Source organism: Zosterops lateralis (assembly GCF_965231275.1).
Source record: "Zosterops lateralis genome assembly, chromosome: 11".
In the NCBI taxonomy this organism is placed as follows: domain Eukaryota; kingdom Metazoa; phylum Chordata; class Aves; order Passeriformes; family Zosteropidae; genus Zosterops; species Zosterops lateralis.
Genome location: NC_139771.1, coordinates 13669048 through 13689442, shown reverse-complemented (window position 1 = coordinate 13689442; position 20395 = coordinate 13669048). Strand labels below are relative to the sequence as shown.

Here is a 20395-nt window from a genome sequence, read left to right as displayed (position 1 = left end):
CAACTGGTTTTGACCTCCTGTGTGTTCATGGTCCTCCAGGTCCTTTCAGTAAAATATCTCAAAGCTCTTTGTGTGTTTGCCAACATCCCTACTAGATTCCCTCAGCAAACACCCCTGTTCCTCTGCTGAGGCCTTTAATGCAGATAGAGACTGATCAAAGTAGCTGCAGCCCAGTCCTTGAAAAAGCTCTCTTACCATTACTGGGCCCTATTAGCCAATTCCTCACCTATTTCTGAGTTATTTAATTATTCCCCATCTTCTCCAGCGCGACTTACATTTTTAGATATTCAGAGCACAAAGGCAGGGGATTCACTGAAATCCTGGAGGAAGAGAACTGTTGGATTTCCTTTATCTACAAGATCAGTTAGGGATTTCAGGTTAATCTTGCTTGATAAATCATGTTGCATTTTATCCCATTTGCCTTCATGTCTCTGTAAATGGTATTTCTCTCAGAAAAATGTGACCAAGCTCTGAGTACTGGACCCTGATCACTCACCAAGCCCTTCTTAAATACCTGCACGACATTGGACACAGTCCTTGTACACAATCCCACCGTTGAGCTGATAAGATGGACAAACATCCACCTTGAAAACTTCAGGAGAGAGACTCCCCGGTCTCTGCTGTTTGGAATCCAAGCCTGTTTCTTAGGTGCCCAACAAACACCTGGCCAATAGTAAATTGTAAATTTGCTATTGTAAATTTATGTAAGTATCCCAAATATGTAAATATCCCCAAAATGTCCTTTTGCAAGTTCCTGCTGGTTGATCAGAAGCTATAAAACCCAGCTCAGCATGGGCTCATGTGTTTTGGGTTTCATTTCTGCACATCTTTCTTAACCTTTTTGCATTCAGTCCCTTTCCGATGCTGCCTTTAGCCCATGCATCCTTCTCATCCAAAAGCTAGGTATTTTTCCTGCTTTGAGGAAGAGGCCACATAACCTGTCCATGTACTCCTGTCCTGTGCTTTGAGCCAGCAGCCCTCCACTCTGCTGTCCTTGATCTTTCTCATGCCCTGAATTTGTAGAAGTTGTGCATTTGAATAGTCTTTCCAAGGTGTAAGTCTAAGCAAGTGTCCCTTCATCCTTCCCTTCCTGACCTATTCACACAGTATTGCCAAAGCTTCTTTCATTATGTCACTTAGATTCTGCTAATTCTTGTTCTTTTTAAGAAAACATTTTTCATCCAATTCTGCTTCCAGTTCCTTCCTAGGAGTTTCTTCCTTTTAAACTGATCTGAAGCAGGTGGGGACCTGCTTTCTGTGCAATGATGCAGATGGTGGAGTTGCAAAGCTCCTTGGGTGGTCAAGCGCTTTATAAATTTCAAGCCAGAGATATACAAAAAAATGGCCAAAAGAAAAGTCTTTCCAGGGAGCACAAAATCAACATAACAGCTTTGTCTGGCTGTGTGTAGACAAGGATGCTGCACTGCCTTGAGCTGCCCAGGTGTGTGTACCCCAGCTGAGTTTTGCAGGTACTGCCCCATCCTCAGTTTGCTCCAGCAGCACTTGCAAGCCCCACTGAACCCTGTAACCAGAAAGGAAGGGAACACTGAATCCCAAGCCTCTCCTGATGTAAACCAGGCTGCAGATGATAAACAAACCATCAGTATCTGTGCTATAGACACTAAACAGAAGATTTCTAGTCAAATCCAGCAGCTGAGAAGCAAAGAATCCCTCTCCACCCCTGGGTCTCCTCTCCAAAGACCCAGCCATCTCAGGTGGCCCTGCAGCAGGGATCTGGCTCTGCCCTGTCCTCAGCCACCCTCCAGAGTCACTTTTGGACTAGGCTGAGACACTGACTGTCAGTAAAACAAGAGGGAAAATTAACAGTGGCAAGACAGCAAGCCCTGGGTGTGTGCACACCTGTGCATCTCCCACAGGACAGACTGCAGCATTCTCCATCCATGTTTGTCAGGTCTAAACACAGACAGATGCCAGGAAATGCTCAGAGAGGTGGCAGAGGGGGAATCGAAATCTCATTGTTTATAGAGTGGCATCGAGGGACAGAGAAGCAAATACAAATGCTCAGGCACAATCTCAGTGAAAGATGTTTTGGGTACTCAGTCATAGTTCCCTGAACAGGCAGGGCAGCAGCAGCCCATGGAGATGGGGACTTCCCCCAGACCTTCTGGGCAGGTGAGATGGGCACTGCTGAGCCAAGTACCAGAGTCACAGCCCTGTGCAAAATGCTTCTATTCACTAAATATAGATATAGGTGATATACAGATAAAGAATGTTTTCAGATATTTATATACAAAGGTATGTACATGTCTAAACCCCAACGTTTTTTAATGTTTAAAATGTGTGCATATATGTATATTTATGTGCATATATATGTGCTGATTATATATATACATTAAAAGGTCTTTTAAAAGGTCCTTATATATATATACAAGTGCATATGCATGCATAACACCTTTCTAAATATATGTGTACACATAGATATATGGATGATATCTCATATCATATTTACATATGTATTAAATATCTCCTATAAACATAAGAATATAAAAGTCTTTTAGAAGGCTAACGTGGAATCTATATTTATGCATATATAAATATACTACATAAGATATTAGAAGCAATAGATATTATTAGATATTCATGTACTATAAGCCATTAAATTACCTAATATTATCATGCATCTAAAAGTATTGAGGAATCAGTTCTGGGATGTGATGGAGAGGGAGGAAAAGAGGCCAGGATGCACCTGGTATCATTCCACCTTGTGCCAGGAGAAACCACCCAAGTGCAGACACCAAATTTGCACATTTTACTTTTAAATCCACCAGTGGCTGCATCTGGACATGACAGGTGCCTTTACACCTTTCTGTTCTGCTGCCCCCCAAAAGGAGCTGTGCTGTCTGTCTGTCTGTCCAGCTGCCCTGTGCTGGCTGCTGCCAGAGGCCCCCACTCACACGTGCAGCTGGGACAGAGGAGCTGTCATGCCGTGACATTTCTCTCCTTCTCTGACAAAGGGATTCTACTGAAAGAAGTGAGGGAATAACATGAAAACCCCAGCCAGAGGCTGACAAGCAAACTGACATTTAGCAAAAAAATAAAAGTAGGTGAGGTGGGAAGAAAAGCCTGAGTGGGTAGTTCAGATTTTGTCTATGACTGCAAATCTTTTGGGTCAGCCTTTCTGACACCACAAATGCTATTGCAGACACTTCCACTCCTCAAATGCCATGACAGGTATTTCCTCCACTTTTCCCTCTCATTGGCAGCTCTCCTTGAACTGCAGCAGCTCTCCTGCACCCAGAAGAGCAGTGGTTGTTGGGGAAAGTTTGTCACCATCTTCAGCTCCAACAGCAGAAAGAGGTGGGCAGGTAAGGGTTAAGTAGCAATTTATTTACAAGTGACATGCAGAAACCTGGAAGATTTTTTTTTTTCCAGTTTTCATTGGGTGACAGACAGTTTACGGGCAGTTCTGCTGTCCCTGGGAACATCAGTGTGAAATGGAGAACTGGTGGCATTTACAGGCTGAAGATTCTTTTTGTCCCCAATGACAAAATAAAGCAGAAAAAAATTTAAAAACTAAGCCAAGAATGTTTTTAACCAGGAGTGCCTCCAGCCTGTTTTTATGCCAGCTCTAACTCTGGCTGGTTAGGCTTGCTGCTCTCTGCAGTGAGGCACGGGTTTAGCTGCTGATGGACAGCACTGCTTTCCACTCAAACTATTTCTCACTCACCTAATTATACCCTGCACTTACACTTGTACAGGGAACAGATGTGAAGGCTTACCTTGGGACAGATGCATTATGTATACAGCATTAACTTCACACCCATAGAGTCCCCATTTTCATTTCACAGCCAGTGGGGGACCCAGGATAGTTTGCTGGCAGAGCAGTTAGTTTCATTAGCAATTCCCAAGACCTCAGCTGTCTGCAGCATCCTCACTCATGCAGGCTGAGCTGCACTGGAGATCCAGCCCATGGAAGCCAAGGATGCCCTGCCTGACTTCTGGGCAAACACCCCAAAAAAGCATGCAACTGACAGTGCACACCTCTGGGCTGGTACAAGCTGCAGTCTGAGTTTCATCTTAAACATGAGTATTTTGGAAAAACCTTCGTGTGATATGAAATGTGAGGCCAAAGGATAGTGAAAGGAAATGAAAGACAACTTGGACGTACATCACTGAGGAAGTTTGTTTGATCTCTGACCCCTGTCAGGGAAACATCACTGTGACAAGTCCCTGCAGGCTGCATTTCGCTGCTAATAAAAGCCTTTTAGCAACTCTCAGAAAAGGGGTTTGATCAGAGCCTCTTGCTGGGTTTAACAGGTGGCAGAGCACAAGGCAGATCTTGGTTTGTCACTGTATTACACACTCAGCATGAGTGAACAGTGCATGGCTGCAGCCAAGGGACACTGCAGGGCCTCGGTGGCATCACCAAGGGCATCACCTGTAGATAAAAGAATCATTATCCCACTCCAGTCAGCACTAGTTGGCCCACACCTGGAATACTGTGCCCAGTTCTGGGCCTGTGGCATAAAAAGGATGTGAACAGGCAGAGTCCAGAGAAAGGCTGCAAAGGTGAGCCAAGGATGGAGAAGGGCGGCCATGTGAGGAAAGGTTGAGACAACTGGGTTTGTTCAGCCTTTATTGCCATGGTCCATTATTTAGAGGGTGGCTACAAAGGAGATGGAGACTCCCTTTTCACAGGAGTCACAGGGAAAAAAGGAGGGATAATGGGTACAAATTACTTCTGGGAAGATTCCAACTAGACACAAGAAGGAAGTTTTTCACACTGAGAGCAATCAGCCAGTGGAATAATCTCCCCAGGGAAGTGGAGTGGATTCCCTGAGATTGGACACTTTAAAGATTCAGCAGGACAGGGTGATGGACCATCTCGTCTGACTGCTTTTGCCAAGAAATTTTGGACCAGGTGATCCTTGAGGTCACTTCCAGCCTGGTGCTCTATGATTTGACACATCTCCTCTTTGAAGTGACATAAGAAATGTCCTTTTGCTCATGCTACAATAAAGCAGGAGAAATGCTAAAAGAGCAGCATTTAATCCATCAAACCCACTGCATCACACCCAGGCAAGGAGTCTGGTCATTCCAAGGTGAACTGAAAGAATGGCCATTTTCCTGCATTCTCCTTTAAATTTTTTCCAGGTGACAAGTGGCTCTCCTGAACCCTTTCCCCACAGCCACATCTTGTTAGCAGGGCTGCCCTTCTCACTGCCCAGGGTGCAGCCACACCATCATTTGGTTCCAGCCCAGGAGAGAAACCATCAATATAAACGTCAGGTGAAATTAAAATTGTCCCTCTGAGTTATTCTATGACACAAGCTAGCACTGGCTATATTAAATCTTATTAATTAATATTAAATTAATTATTTTCCTTGCCTATAAACACAGAGTGGATCACAGAAGCAATTATTATCTAGGATGCTTCAAGGCACAACTTTCGGAGTCACAAAAGCTGCATATTTGTTAGAAACAGAATGACAAATCTTTCACTGTTAGAGCCACTCTACCAGGACAAGAACAATCCTGAATAAACTGCAGTAGGTCAACAATTTGCCAGAAATATCAGCTGAATCAGGAGCCTGAGGTTTCATCTCACTGGAACACTACTTACTCTGTGCACAAAGAGCACTACCTCAGCAGAACATGGTGTGTTACCCAGGGGCCAGCAAGGTGTGGCTCACGTACCTTCCAACTCATTCTGTTGTAATTCTTTGCTTCATTACCCCTCTTCTGCTTTGGGAATGAGTGAGGAAGGGCACAGGGGGACCTTTGAGAATAGTGGGACAGGCAAACTCTGTCTCTTGCAGGACTCTGCCCTTTGCACTGGCAGCCAATGGAGCACAGCAAGGGCAAGACTCAGCTGAACTAAACAAGTTTCAGCAGGCATGGCATTGACTGCTCCTCACTGCCTGGGAGGTGAGGCAAAAGGTAAGAGAGCAAGTCTCTCTTTGTTTCTGCTTGCTGGGAAGATGTTCTTCCAGCCAGGAGTGCTTTTACAGGGGCTGCATACCCCTGGCAGGGACAAGGGGGTTGTTCTGCCTTGTTCCCACAGGATCCAGAATCACTGGGGTACATGTGGTATAAATGAGTCCATCAGGCTGGTGAATAATGAGTCGCCAGCTATCTGCCAGCTGGTTACCAGGTCATGGCTAGGCTCCCTAAAGAGGCAGAAATGCTCTTGGTCTCCGTCCTTCTTAGAGTGACTGCTGATGACATTTATTCAGGTCATGACTTTCTCATTGGTCCTAGGAGACTTGGAAGGCAAAACTCTCAAACAAAAGCCTTGGTGGCCTTTTGAAAAACTCATCTCTAGCTTTCCCTGCTCAAAGTAGAAAAGGGGGAAAAAAATCCCCCTTTAGTGAAGTTGTTATGCAATGAGTCATTTGCGGCGCAGAGGAGATGGACCAGCTTCCCTCTCTGCGCCGCAGTGATTTGACTAATTACTTCTATCTGCTCCAGCAGAAGAGCAGCCTCTTCCAGCCTTTCCGCTGGGTGAGCCCTGTCTGTCAGCAGCAGAGAAGTGAGAAGTGATGGGAAACAACATCCTTCTGCTTTGAGCAGTGGCATTTTGTCTGTTCCTTACCCCTGCTGGGTGGCAGGTCCCAAAATCAAGCTCAGTGAAACGCCGGAGCCTCTAAAGTCAAGACTGGGTAGACTGGTTATTCTGGGGCTGTCACACAGGTGTTCACATCCTCCCAACAGTCACAGTGGCCCATTTTACACCAGCCCATGTCTCCAAATGCCCCTGGGCTCTGTGTCTGTCAGGGGACAGGACTAGGAGGATGCACAGCACATCCCTCTGTGGTGTTCCCAGCCATCAGAGCCTCCTTGGGGTTCAGGCATGGAGCAGCCATCAGGCTTCAAGGGAGTCTGGAGTTTTAAGGCAGCATTTTCCTTCAGCTTCCATATGGTGAGTTCTCGTGGCGTATTTGGGGGCTGAAGGGTCACAGGTCCCACTCCAAAACATCATCCAAAACATCCGGACAGAGGGTGAGGACAGGGACACGTGTGGGACTTCCTCCAGCGCTTCCAAAATGCTACAGTCTCCTCTGAGCTGCTAAACATGGTCCAGGGCTTCCACAGCTGTTAATTAGAGGTGAATGTTATTAAAGTATATTAGAAGAAAAAGGCAGCTGCATATACAAATTGATTATATTTTTACACTTGTTGAAAATCGCAACTCTGATTTTTAATTATAGTGGATCAAGGAAAAGAACCACATTAATCCAATGTAATCACGTGTGAGTTGAGTTGATAACAACATTGTATTTAATTGGCAGTAAGCTCAGGCAATGTTAAATACAAATGAAAAGCACTGACACATTCTGAAGACTAATTAATATGACAGACTGGTAGCAAATGCATTGTTTATTAATACTAATTTCCAGAGGCTGGTTCAATACCGTTTCATTGCCACAATCCCCAGTGCTGTGTCCATCAATGCATGATATTTTAAAGGAAAATTAAATATTATTTATTTTAAGAAGAAACAAAGAAGTTCAAAGATAATTAAATTATGCATTTCAAATACCAAGTTGCAGATAAAGAGCTTTAAAATACAGGATTTTTCTCTTTCCCCTTGATATGTGCATATAATTCACAATATTGTGCTACATCAGTGACGGAAGACACTTCTTTCCCTGCACATTTTAATGCAGTTACAAATGGAGATTTTTTTTCAGGGCTGACACAACTCTCAGTGAAGTAAACAGAAGGATTACCCTCAGGACCCTGCCAAAGCCCAGCAACTCATTGGAAGAATTTCCCTTAAATCCCATGGACTCTCAATCATATTCTAAGCTTTTTAGATCAGGACCTGTTATTTTCTTTTTTCATCCTTAGCAAGTACCAGGCAGAAATGAAGACCATTAATTCAGGTAACATCTTTTAAATACAGTGTCCTGAAAGTTTGCTAAGGCTTTCCAGAGATTCGTGTGCATTAAAATTCTCCTACCTGACTGCACCACCTTCCAGAGCTGGTTATGGACTGTGATGGCACGTATTTGTCACACCTTGTTACAGCCCTGGTCAATAGAATAATGGAATAATCAATCATCTATATTTTAGTGTGAGACAAAATAATAAAGTGCATAATAGTCAATCAGGTCTTCACCAAGGAAAAGTTGAACAATTACAGGGGTTGTCAGTAGTAAACTGCCTATGATAAGTATGCAAACATTGACCCCAAGTGTTACACTGAGAACATGGAAATTAAAACCATCTATCTTACTTGATTCAAAGCCTCCCAGATAACAAGGGTGGTATTTAAGGAAAACCTCAGCTGGACTTGGATTGCTTCTTTCTGTTAGATTAGAATTAAATCCATTCAAAATTTAGAAAATACTGGTTTAATTAAAGACACTTCACTAGCTCATAAATTATACATTCTCTGTCCTGTTGCAAAGTGTAAGTTTGATATTAGGTGTCAGAGCTGCAGAGGATTCCTAAAGGTTAGTTCACATTTATGTGCTGTATAAGCAGACTTTTGGGAATGAAGGAGTAATTATTGAAGTTTCCAAATTGCTACCCTAGTCTGCTCAGCAAGTGCAGTCTCCCAGATTTCAGCAAAAGCAGTGTTTTCTTCAGAAGCTTAGGACTAATATGCAAAATTGGATGGTCAAAAGAGACCTTGGCCAAAAGCAGACATTGGCATGGAATCAAGCATGAAATATTAATAGATAATCATCTAGAAACTAATTACAAAATGTAAAAAGTCCAGCTATCTTGCACAGACCACTGCAAGGAAGAGTGTTTCAGTTTCATTAGCACAGCAGCAGAAGGAGAATCCTTGCAAAGTAGTTTTCTGAGCTTCCTACTGCTCATACCAATGTACATCTATGCTCGATAAAGCAATATTCATTTAAATTAGCAGCATAAAAAAATAGCCTAACAATGAAGGTAATAACTCACTGAAACATACTTGTCCTGGTTTCAGCTGGTATAGAGTCAATGTTCTTCTCAGTAGCTGGTGCAGGGCTGTGTTTTGGATTTTGGAGGAGAATAATGTCAATAATACACAGATGTTTAACTGTTGCTAAGCAGTGCTTACTCTGAATCAGGGGCTTTTCAGTGTCCCATGCCCTGGCAGTGAGCAGGTGCATGAGGAGCTGGGAGGGAGCATGGCTGGGACATCTGTCCTGACCTGGCCAAGGGGATATTCCATATGCTCAGTGTGTTAACTGGGGGAAGCTGCTGACTGATGCTTGGGGACAGGCTGAGCATCCATCTGTGGGTGTGAATCATTTGGAATAAATCAAGGGTTTATTCCTCTCTCTATTTTCTTGTCATAACAAAACCAACAAGAACAACAGCAACATATTGTTGTTGTTATTATTGTTGTTGTTAATATTGCTATTATACTTTATTTTCATTGTTAAACTGTTCTTATCTCCACACATGAGTTTTAGCTTTTTTCCAGGTCTCCTCCCCACCACACTTGGGAGGGCAGGGAGTGAAAAAGTGATTGTGTAGTTCTTAGTTGCCAGCTGGGATTAAACTATGTCAAAACTGTAGATACAAATAAGAAAACAAAAGAAAACAAAGAAATATTGGGAGCAATGCCTTCCTAGAAATGCTGGATTCCAATGCACATTATTGGGTCATCTCTAGGAACACAAAACAAAATGAAATGGCTGCCCATAAGAAGGTGGGAGGCTTTGTGACTAGCTTTGAACTCCAAATCTCATCTTAAAATGTACTTGGTCCAAACAAATTAAAATTCAATTTAGTGGGAATTAGCCAGACTCAGATTTAAGCATAAGTCAAAAAGCCACCCCTGAGCTCCATCCCAGCACTGCTCCCTCAGCAATAATGCCAAAATCTCCTGCCAACATCTCCACACCAGGAACTGATTTCTGGCAGCACACATGGCTGTGGCAGTCCTTCTCCTCCCTAACTGCAAGGCCAGGTCACAAAAGGCAGCCTTATCCTGATGGAATTTATTCGTGTATTTAATGTCAAGCTTATACTCCACCTGTTTCCTGCCCACTGTGGTGAGGAGAGGGGCACAGCCATATCCACCATCAGTGGTCTCTGTTGAATCCACTGCCACACTGCCATTGCAGCCCAAAAGCAGCCTGACAAACATGCCCTTTCAGAGTGGGGCTGCCCTGGCTAGCACAGATCCTCAGCAGCTTGTCACCAGGAACAGCAGCATTTTCAACCAAGATGCCTCCAGCACAGACTGGCAAAAGCTTGGCACTGAGACTGGGCAACAGATGCCCATGAATGCTGAGGAACACTGCTGGAGGTGAAGATGGGAGAGGTAAACTCCCAGGCTCCAGGGAATTTGGAGGAGAACTAGAGACATCATTGATTTGCAGCATTGCTGAGAGGCTCCCTTGCTGCTAGGCAGTGCTGGCACTCAGCAAGATGAGACCCTCCATCCAAGGAGTGTCTGTGATTGCCTGAACCACTGCTGAAGGCGCACATCAGTGCATTCTGAAACGGTTAGAAAAGCTCCTTATATATTGACCCAGCAATTAGCAGGCTGCTGGTGTCAGAACAGGGAGCAAAGCCCTCTGTGCAGCTCTCAGCTGCATCTACCACTTTGCCCAGCTTTGCAGAGCCACAAAAATATCCCTCTGAGATGGTTTCAAACACTCAGAGCTGATTATTCAGATAAACCACAATGAGATAAGCTCTGATATCATCAGAAAGGGTGCAAGGCACTGTCACACGAGGGAGAGAGATGGGAAGGATGTGAACTCTATTTAAGCAGTCCCACAGTGAACCAGTTTGCAGAGAGTGCACAACTTACTGACAGCTCTCTGCGAGCGCCTCCTTTGATTGCACTGCTCTGTGAAGGAGCACTTGTCACTTTTTATTGAAGGAGAGGGAAAGAAAGCAAAGCAGCTTTTTGCCACGAGAAAAGATGCCACTCACTTTAAGTTAAAATATAGACAGTTGCAATGCCCTGGCTGCTGGTGATCGAGGACCAGCAGAAGTGTGAAGGAAGTATCAATGCAGGGCAAGAAGAAGAAAACAGCAAGAGACTAAAGCACAGAGCAGGGAGGGATGAGGCTCAGACTCCCTGTTTGTAGCTGGGAATGCCTGACCATGCATGAAGGGGAAACAGCAGCTCCCATCAGACTCAGTTAGGGTGCTGTCCCCATGACTCTTGTACCCAAACACCCGTGAGGCACCTGGACTGGGATAAAACCCAGACTCAGAATGCAGAGAATCTTTTCAAATCCTCTCTAATAAAAGGGCAGTGGGTTGTTTTGCATTGCCATACTGAGGCTGGTCACTCTTTATGGCTTTACCCTCACTCAGCAGATGATGAGCTCTAATCATAATGGGGAAGAGCTGCAGCCCTGCACAGCCTGTCCTGCAGCCTCTACCTTCCCACATCATCAAGCTCAGTGAAATCCACCTTGCAGAGCTACAAATCCCTCGCCCCAAAGCAAGAGTATTAAAGCTTTGTGATTGTATCTCTGTAACCCAGCCAGAAGAGGAAAACAACCTGGAAAAGGTACAAAAGCTCAATGGGAGCAGCCCCTTCCCCCCCTTCATTTGTCAGGATTCTGCTTGTTCAAGATAGTAATCAGCAAACAGAAAACCCTGCACAAAGAGGCTCTGGTGGAGAAAGCCCAATTTCCCCTCAGCCTCTGGTGCTTCTGCTGAGAGTTACTGTGGAATATTAAAAGGCACAAGAGATGACAGAAGTAACTGCAAAGATGGAGGAAATGACTCTGCAGATAGAGAAGAGAATAAAAATGCAAGCAATATTACAGTATTCCAAGTACCATGAGGCAAAGCATTCCCACTGGAACTGGGAAAGCTGCTATTTAACAGCTGGATCCTGCAGACTTAAACTATTTACTTCCACAGTTTTTTTTTATTTAGAGCAAAGAAAAAAATATTAATAGCTACAGTTTTTCTAAATTCAGCTTCATCCTTGCCCTATTTATCAACACAACTGGCGCAATTTCTGGCAAGACTCTTAGACTGTACTTCCTCATCCACATTTAGTGAGGTGTTTTGCAATTCCAACTACTGGTCCAATGGCAAGAGAGGTTCCAACATCTTGTCCCAGCTATCAGGCTTTAAGGATCATTTTCCTGTGCAATACAAGGGTCTGGAGCACAAGTCTGATGAGGAGCAACTGAGGGAACTGGGGTTTTTTAGCCTGGAGAAGAAGAGGCTTAGGGGAGATTTTATCCCTCTCTGAAAGGAGGTTGTAACCAGGTAGGGCTTCAACCCTTCTCCCAAGTAAAAAGCAACTAGACAAGTTGAAATTTCCTCAAGTTGTGCTGGGTGGGTGTTAGGCTGGATATGTGGAGCTTGGGAATCTCTGCCCTGGTGCCTGGAGCATTTCTTCCCCCTCCTTCTTCCCCGACCTTGCTGTCTGCAGAGCTGTTTCTCTGACAGATGCTCCCTCCTCACTCCAGCTGCAATCATGCAGGGCTTTGGTTTTTTCTGCCCTTATTAAACTTGTTGTCCCAAAGGCACTGCCAGCATCCACCCCCAGTGATGGGCTCAGCCTTGGCCAGTGGCAGCTCTGTCTTGGCTCTATCAGACACTGGGGAACCTTCTGGTAGTTTCTCACAGAAGCCACTTGCAGCCCTCTACTACCAAAACCTTGACACACAAACCCAATAGGATTGCATAATTGTAAGATTCTAATTGTAGAAACCACAAATGGTGTATGTGTCCCGAACTGCTGATGGATAAAGTCACCAAAATCCTATATCTATTCACTTCAGAGGCATTAAAACATGATTAACTCTGTGTGCTGCAATGGAGGGAAAAGTGGAGGGGCTGATTTCTCATTGTTTCTAGTTATGCTGTGTTTTTCTTTTCCTATGAGCACAGGGGCTCACTCAGACTCCACAGAGGTGCTGCTGATGCCAGTGTGTGTCTCATGGCAGCACAGAGCCATCCATCCCGGCAGTGGGGAGCAATTGCTAAGGAATTACACACACATTTGGCAACAGCCAATACCAATGTCACCTTCCAAACAGGCAACCAAGGCATGCAGGAGGAAACAGAAGAACAGCCTTTTCCTTGGAAGCAGAGGAAGGCAGTGGCTCCAAGTCCTACAGTACTGGGTTGTCATCTGGACCTGGCTGCCTTTCCCTGAGTCTCACTTCTCTCCATCTCAGCCTCTAGCTGGGACAGCTGGCATATGGACATCTTCGTGCTCCTGGCTGTCCTGCCAGAGGTCACAGCTTTCTATTCCCCCAGCAAGCTGGGGCTGGTTCCTGGAAGCATTGTGGACTCTTCCCATCCTATCTGCCTTCTGAGCTCATTAGCTCTCTGCTGTGCACCAACTTTGTGTGGAAGGACTTCAGGAGTGACACTGCCAGCTTCAGAACCAGGGGATATTTTCCTTCAGTAAAGCCCCAATTTCTGCCCAGAGCTACAGCACAGCACAGGCACTAAGCCCCAGGAGCATCCCACATGCCAGCAGTGAATATGGGGTGAGGCAACCTCACAAGTGTCAAAGGCAGCACAGCAGCAGTGCCATGGTCTGTGGGGACAGGCCAGCAGGGGTGACAGGCCACACAGAGCCCCTGGGGACACTGCCAGGGCCAGGGCTGTCCCACGGCCCCTGGGGAACACACCGGGTGTGCCTGAGCTGAAACAGCATCTCTGCTGTGTAAGGAAGTGAAAAGGCTTTTTTGCTGGCTTTTGAGGTTGTTTTTTTCTTTTGTTTTTAAGAGAGAAGACTGCAGATCCTGTCTGTCCCGGGAAATACGTTATAAAACTGCAATTTGCCTGTCTTGGCTCTTTCACCCCAGCATTGACCCTAAAGATGAACTCCCTCGAACAAGTCTAATCCTGTTTTTCATGTTTCCCCAGGCTAATGAATATTTATGAATTGTTTCTCCAGAGCCAAAGCATGGCCCTTACAACCGGCCATGATAGTTCAATTTGTTTGCTTGCCAATTCTTCGAATTGTTTTTTTGTTGTTGTTCTTTTTGAAACTTAGAGGGGAAAAAAGAATCTCATTCCCAGTTGGCTCTTATCAAAGTGTGTGGGGTTTTTGTTTAGTTGTTGGTTTTTTTTTTTTTTAAACTCAGCTGGTGCTTGGAGACTTTCCAATCGGCTTGAATGATTAATGTGGTGCCACTGACTTGTTTTGTGTTTGTATTAACAAAAAAAAAAAGCACAATTCATGTTTTCCAACGAGCCACTTAGGTATCTCTGATTGACCATGCCATGTAAGTTTTAAATTGTTCTTTGTATGCACAAAATGTATAGTAAAAGGAAGAATTTCCACAGAGATGAATGGAAAATTCAAGGTTAGAGACACAGGCGAAATACCACCTCTCAGCAAGCTGTGTATTAGACTATAATCATTGCAAAGCCAGGTCTTAATATCTTACATTTATTTAAGGGAAAAGATTTGTTCTTTTGCCTGCTATTTATTTAGCTAGTCTAAATTCAGTTTGAATAGCAAAACAGCTTTCCCAGTTTAGCTGCATTATCAAGTCAAGGTCATTCCCCTCAGAGAAAGATCAAGATCCTCTATGAGGAAGAAAAAAACTAAATTACTCTCCCCTGATTGATCTACTGAACATCATTAGGGAAGGGTAAGAGATATCCAAACATGCTCTGTAGTCCACTGATGTGCATGGTGCTTTTTTAGTGTGAAACAGAAGGAAGTTATGCAATTACCTTGAGGGAAAAAACTGTTCCTTTAGTAGTGTTTGGAAATAAAACAGAATTGTGAACAGGGGGGTATCCTGAAGGACTTCTACAAGCTGCATGTTTGTGAGTCAATAAAGTGGTAAAGAAATGCAGCTTTGTTGATTTGCATTATGTCCCTCTTCACAGGTGAGAGTTCAGCCTTTTCTAAAGATTTTCATTCAATGTTATAATAGTATCTATAGAAGTTTGGTAGCACTTAATAGCACGTATTCCTTTAGAAATAATTGTGCTTAAACTCGTTAGATTAAGATGTGCCATTGTAACACTATGGCTCAGAGACTGCTTGCCAAAACACACAGGGGCTACACCCAGCAAGGGGAAATTTCACATCAGCCAATATATATTGCATCATAAACCCCCTAACAACAGAAGTTATCACACCAATTTTTGTTATTTTATCCTTCTGTCAGAGGAAAAAAAAAAAAAGGTCATTTGAAAGCCTGAGAGTGAAGGGCAGCCTTTCCCAAATCATTTTGCTGCAAGGAGACAGGCCATTACCAGAGATCCAGCAATTGTTCCAGGGGTTGAAATTGCTCACAACATTTTAAGGGGGGGTTTTCCATGTGCTCCAAACTCCCCGGGGTGTACAGGTGGGTGAGTGGGCTCTGCTGCACCAGCCTGGCCAGGGGACAGTGCTGCCCATCCAGGGGCACTGGAGAACCTGCAGGCAGGACCTGCTTCCTCTGATTTATTTGAGCAAGAGCAAACACAGCTGAACCCCACAGAGGCAAACAGCTATGAGCTGTGGTTAGGGCAGCTCTGCAAATTCAGCACTGGGCAAAAATGCAGGGGAGGCTTGCCGGGGTGCCCTGAGGAGGTGACACTGCTGGAATGATTTACTCAGTGCACCCCCAGCCCAGCCTGTGCAGGAGCCCTGGGCTGCCTCCCCTGGAGCACCCAGGGAGAGCTCAGGGCCTCCACAGCCCCTCCCTGCCCGTGCCAGCTGTGCCTGGCCATGTACAGACATAAAGGAGATGCACACACACCTCAGCCCCTGACAGCTTAATCAGCCAGACCTCTAACCTCTCTGTTGGGAAGATACCTAGAAAAGTTCTGGAGGGCCCAGTTAGTTTTGAATTGTAAGTCCTTTTTAACAATTGAAAGTGTAAATAGTGATTGCAGTGAAAAGAGCCTTTTTATCCACAGAAAGCTCCAAGATCCAGGTGGCTCAGCACCCCTGGAGGAGTGGGGGTGCCCTTGGTTTCTCCACCACATTCCCAGGCATGTTGGTGGGGCAGGGGACTGGTCTCAGAGCAGCTCAAGGCTTTGAGGAAAGGCCAGTACAGCTTAAACTTGTCTGCTGCAGCATCCTGCAGAAACCATAGCACAGAGGAAAAAGGGGCTACAAGTCTCCTCTGCCTCCCTGCCTGGCCACTGCCCAAGCTAATAGCCCCAATATGGCTTGCAATTAAAGAAAATAACAATTCTTTGCCAGCCCACCTGGATCACTGATAGCCCATTTCATTGGGTGCAGCTCCCCACACCCACATTTTCCCTGCTAGTAGTGATGAGTCAGTGAGCTCACAGCACCCACGGCTGGAGGAGATACCCAAAGTGGGAGTTATGAACCCAAATTGTAATGAACCATTAAGGAAAAACATTGCAGAAAGCCCCATGAGATCCATGCAGATTCCTTGAGCACACACATCAGGCAGCTCTGGCACACATTGCTGGTTATCATTGCTGTAAATCAAAGTAGAATTAGCATAATTTTTCAGGTCTGGGGTTTGCTTTTACTGAGGTCATAAACAAGCTGATAACACTGGGGGTCTTTTACACCACATTGTAATTGTGTTGGCAGCCTAATTTTCAACACTGTGCTCACCTATGCTCAGTCACAACCGTGTTAATGCCAACTTTCTTCGAAAGAAAACCAAATTGTTCCAGGAGCAAATCTGAATTCAGTGATATTTCTGTCAATCCAGTGGGCTGCCTTTCCTCCTGCCTTCCTTAGGAGACAATCATTGCCTGCTGGGACTTTATGCATAGATTGCTAACCTGCTGTGCATATGCTGATGCAAAGAATGAGCTTTGTAATTTAAATAACAGACTGTGGAATTGATGACAGACGCACACGGTCATTCACCCGGCAGCAGAAAACTGACAATGAAGGCTCCAGCAGGAAGGTGGAGAAATATATAGCTTTTTCAGGGAACAGACACACAGCCTACAGCCATGGACATGTCTTGAAGGACACCATATGCAAAATAAAGCAGATCCCCCCAAAACAGAAGGGTTTACACAGCATCCTGCTCAGAGCAGAGAGGTCTCCTGTCCTGTGCTGCTGACGCCCATTCCACCTGGCTGGATCTTCAGCCCAACTCTGCTGCAAAGTGGAGATGTTCCTTCTGGCTAGGAGATTGGAGAGATAAAGTGGGCTCTGGTAAAATGCTGGTGGGGGCTCCGTGGTCCCCAAGAAAGGCCCTGGGGAACACCCATCAGCTCAGGCATGACAGCACCCTCTGCCAGGCATTGTCACAACCACCAACACCTCCTCCATCATCAAGGGGCTCCCTCAGCCTCCAAACTGGGCCTTTTGCCCCTGGACACACTGATTTATGTCCAGGCACAGGCTGACCCACTGCTGGTGTGTCCCACTGTGCCTGCAGTGAACATCATGAGAACCCAGAGCTGGACCAGTGCACGGGGAGCACCCCTGAGAAACAGCCCTGTGCAAAAGAGGGTCTTGCTGCAGGAGCTCTGAGAGACCCCACTGGAAGGCACAGAGTCAGGGAGAGCCCTCCTGGGGATGGATGGAGCTCCCAGGTAAAGCAGAAAAGGGTGTGGGTGGACATGAGCCTGGGCCACAGACTGCATGACAGAGCTGGGCCTGGCAAGAATTCATCTTGCAGAGCAAGTCAAGGGCTCTGCAGACAATAAAAATGACAGCAAAAATACAGAAAATAACTATAAATATCTATTCAGGTAAAATAAACCTCCCTAATCTGGTATGTCTCATTTGCATAACAACAAAGTCTTTGTTTTGTTTGGGGTTTTTTTTAAGGTTGATAAATACCTTTTCTTTTTGAAAAGAAACAAAGTCTCTGACAAGGCCTTTAATCATCAAATCAGTACAAACAATATTATAATACATTAGACTTGGAAATTATAACCTGTGATTATGCATCAACTAATTAAATTAGTACTAACAGTTTTCAAAGTGTAGGAAAAAAAGGCAAAATATATCCCTTGCTTTCAGGGATGACTTTTCCTGGAAGAAGTGAAGACAGACAAGCTGTAAGTGCTTTCTATCTGGGAATGAGGATTCACATAGGAAATTCTCACACCTGAAATAATCTCTCCTAATGCTTGCCAGGAAACCCATTTCCCAACTGGGACCTAAGGCTGGTCAGTTACAAGTTAAAGTCCTGCTTATAATGAAACCCAAGGAGTTTACCCTAGACAAGACCAGGTACAGCTGCTGTGCCACTGAGCAGGAGCCACTAGCATTCTGGAAACAGATTGTCTTTCATTGTTCAGGAAGATGAAAGCCTTCACTTGGCTGAGAAACAGCATAAAAACAATTCATAAACGGGAGCAAGACAGAGGGTATTTATGCATAAGTAGCATTAATAGCCTTTTGAGGGTTCTTCTAATAATTTAGGGTTGCTATGCAACACACAGGTCCAAACATGATTCCAGCAGCAGCAACTGAGCAGATCCTCTGGTGGCTTTTACAGGACCTGGAGTGACCCTGCACAGACACTGCTGGCTGCACCCAGCCCAGTGTCCCAGCAGCTCAGTGCCAATGACCTAGGGGTAAAATGCACCATAAGCATCCCAACCACTGCTGCTGATGCCCTTTGGGTTTTGCCTTTTTTCTTTTCTATGTTCTCTGTACTCTTCACACATGTTTGTAGCTCTGTAGCCTATTATATTAGTAGCTAGTTTTCCTAGAACTTTTCTGTGGCCTTTCCCTAGGCAGAAAAAAAAAAAGTAATTCCAGAGCCCAAGCCCCGGGGGTACAAGGCCTCTATCCTATCTTGGTTCTTCCTGGGAACCAAAGCTGAGAACAACTCTTGGAGATCCATTCTCAAGGACAAGGTACAGGCAGTGCTGAGGGGGGATTCCAGAGAAGGGGCTTGATCTGGGGGAGAATTGCATCAGCACTTGTCCTCCTAATTGCTGCTTTTTATAATTATGCTAATTTCTTTAAACCTATAAAGATGTACTTATCCCTGTGGAAGGGGGCTTTTGTGGACCAAAATTATCTCGAATTTCATTTCCAGGTGGGGAAAAAGGCAATACTGCACGTAGCCGTGTTTCCATTCCAGGGAATAACAGCAATTGTGAAACAGAAACACCTCTCCATCCAAACTCCTGCCACATGCAACACTTGTCAACCTGTCAAGACGTTACTTTATATAAATGAGCTTAATTTACATGTTAATAACATTAAAAACCAGGGTGTGAGAGGGAGAGAGGAGACTGAGGAGAAAGTAGGGAAGTGACTTCCATTTGAAATCTTGTCAGAAATAGGAATTTTGAAATATTTCAATGAGCTCAAAATAAAATCAATCCATTAACCCTACTTGCATTTCATGTCTGGACTCTCCAGTTGCACACCAGCTTTTCATCTTCTGGAAAATCTTGCAGGTGGCAAGATTTTGAAAGCTTCAACTGAATGGTTGTATGGAGGCACAATCCCATGATAACTGGGCTTGGGGTGAATATATGGAGAGAATTGGGAGAGGTAAAGCCAGTCAGCTCTTTGTGTTTATATGAGAGGAGAGCTGGGGAAGGAGGGAAATAAAATTACTAGTATCTATTCAAAAACTAAAAAAAGAAGAGAACTCAGTTTGCAGTGCAAATGGCATCAGCCAACAGTCTCAGCCATCCCAAATTGCCACAGCTCATTTTGGTTTAGCTGCCCATCCATGGCACAGCAAAAACAGCAAAGTTTGCAAGATCATCCAACAATTATTCAGCTTAGGAGACAACATAAAACAATATTTTCTGTATTTAATTACTTTGTAATAATAGCCTGTGTGATCATTTCAACATTTGTATTTGCCTGAGTGTTTCAAGGCTGAAGTAAAATCAAGGGTTTTTTCTGATCCTTTGTACTTGGCCACATCACATCCTTGCAAAAATACCTCATCAATTCATTTGTGCATGAAAGGACAGATAGAGCATCCTTCCCAAAAGGCCCCTCCTAGCAGAGAGGTGACCTGGAAAGTGACAATTAAAAGAGAACTTACCCAGGACTTGTAGCCCCTGTACAGTTGCACAACTTAGAAAAGTGTGGGCAGAGGCCCCTCTTCTTCCCTCTGCCCTTTCCCAGGCCTCATGGTGGTGCTTTTTCAGAAGTGATGCAGCCCCAGAATGGATCTCCAGAGGTGCTGCTGAGCACAGCCAGGGACCAGGTCCAAAGACCCCTTTCCTCTCCCTGGAGGTCTTGTCTGGGCTATGAGGAGATGTCAATATTTCATCAGGTGTAAAACATTCAACTTTTAGAGCCACTGAAGCCAACTTTCTGTCCTCTAATACGCATCAGATAAACAAACCCATCGTGGAGTAAGTACAACCAGTACTAGAAAAAGTCCTGCAGCCAGCAAGTATCTCCTGCATATTTTATCCTATAATCCACTGCACTAATACTTAACCACCACACCAAGCAGGTGGAAGTTTGAGGGCCATTGAGCACTGTGAATTTTCCCAATGCATCACAATTACCAAAACACCTGTGCTAAATAACTTTGCGCTGAGCCACTGTGAAAATTCACAGAGTGCTCAATAGCCCTTGAAATTTCTCATTTCTAAC

The 20395-nt window shown here is 44.7% G+C and overlaps 1 long non-coding RNA gene across 2 annotated transcripts in view; it reads right to left on the bottom strand.

The window, feature by feature from the left end:
- Positions 1–20195, bottom strand: part of LOC310913759 — a 28030-nt gene extending 7835 nt beyond the window's left edge. Inside the window, exons 1-3 of one of the 2 annotated variants that reach the window (XR_014590902.1) lie at positions 19833–20195; positions 7928–7997; positions 6557–7056 (exon numbers count right to left, since the gene is read on the bottom strand). This is a non-coding gene — a long non-coding RNA (uncharacterized lncRNA). Of the gene's footprint in view, positions 1–6438; positions 7057–7927; positions 7998–19832 lie in introns of those variants that run through there. The other variant, XR_014590903.1, reaches the window with a different exon arrangement.
- Positions 20196–20395: the final 200 nt, after the last annotated feature.